This window comes from Pterocles gutturalis, unplaced genomic scaffold (assembly GCF_000699245.1).
Source record: "Pterocles gutturalis isolate BGI_N339 unplaced genomic scaffold, ASM69924v1 scaffold47552, whole genome shotgun sequence".
Classification (NCBI taxonomy): Eukaryota; Metazoa; Chordata; class Aves; order Pterocliformes; family Pteroclidae; genus Pterocles; species Pterocles gutturalis.
Genome location: NW_010117264.1, coordinates 928 through 2524, shown reverse-complemented (window position 1 = coordinate 2524; position 1597 = coordinate 928).

Here is a 1597-nt window from a genome sequence, read left to right as displayed (position 1 = left end):
ATGGCATTTCTGATGAAGGCGATGGCCCTCAGAGTCAGAAGGTATAAGCTGAATAGCATGTACATTATCTGAAGGTCATTCTAAATGTGTTAGTGCTGGATCATGTTAGCCTCACTGTCATTAGTCCCTCCCTTCCCCCAGGAGTCAAGTATAAATTAATTATTGCATAGTTTATTTGTCTTGGGAAAAGATTACTGAAGTACCTGAGAAGACACTGATCACTCAGCTTGGAATATTGCTAAATGTGAAACTCGATAAAGGATCAAGTGGGTTGTAAGCACATCTCATTTTTCAGATGTACTGCTTGTAGGGAGTTAATAAGAACATGGTAGCAACCTTTCTGAAGGTAGCAACTTGCTTTCAAATAAAAAGGTTGCCAACATATGTGCAATGTTTCTTTGGCCCTTGTTATATTTACTGTAGGAAATACCTGTGGGTTTTGCAAATACTGAGTTATTCAAAAGCAAACACTTACTTGTGGAAGGTGACTGACAAAATTAAGGGCAGTCGTTTCAGAAAAACTCTGAAAAAGCTGTTGACTGAATGCTGGTTTTCAACTCACTGTAGTCTGGGATTGAAAAAACTACTACTGTATTGGCCAGCATCTAAAAAAATAAAATCATGGCTACTTATCCATGCTAAACTGTAATGAGTTTAGTGACTTCCTTGTGTAACCTACTCTGTCCCCCTTGGGCAAAGCACAGTAATTGATATATTCAAATTGGAAAGAAGATTTTATGTTTTTCATGCTGGTAGAAGAGAAGTTATGATTCCATGCAGGGATCTTTAATTTTTATTATGTCCTTATAATAATTTTGACTTGGTGGCACATAAGAAAAAGTTGCACGATGGAGAAATAGTTCTTTCTATTTGTGTTTTGTCTTTCTTGAGTAAGGTCTGAAAGAGAGCAATTCCCTATCCCCCACTCATCCTTAAAGCATGATTTCAGATGGTATGTCATAGATTGTGCCAAGGCAGTCCTGATTTGTTTCCTGAAGTTGGATGTAGCAAGAGGTGCCAAGGAGAAAAGGAAAGAGGGAAGCATGTGGCAGCACTGCATGAGCCACTGATGCCGCTTTTGGTGCCTGCTGAGATGTGATGGACTTTTCAAGGGTAGATGCACTGGATAGGGGCAAGGATTGGTCAAGAAATATAATAGAATATAATAATATTGCAATTAAAATCAAAGCCATTCCCGTTAATGTTGCATGTTTTATGACCCAATGGATATTTTGGTGGGAGCTGTTGACCTAGGGTTATATCTTGCACATGTACCCACGAGCAGCTCCATATTGAGTTAATGGTACTATTAATAGAAATAAAGACTCCTTCCACGGGCACTTGTTGTGGTGATGGCAGAAGCAATGGGATCCAGGTCTGCTCTGCTTCTAAGCTTTTGATGTTTTTCTGTGAAGAAGCCCTAGAACTCCTCCACAACCGTATAAATGTAGAAAACAGAAAACTACTTCTCTCTTCTGTTGTCCTCAACTGCCTGTTGCCAGGAAAGGGTCTGAGGGAGGCTGGGTGGGAGACAGAGGCCCTACTGGTCTCTTCTGAGCTCAGAGGAACAGCCACGGCTTGGCTGAGGAAGGGGTCT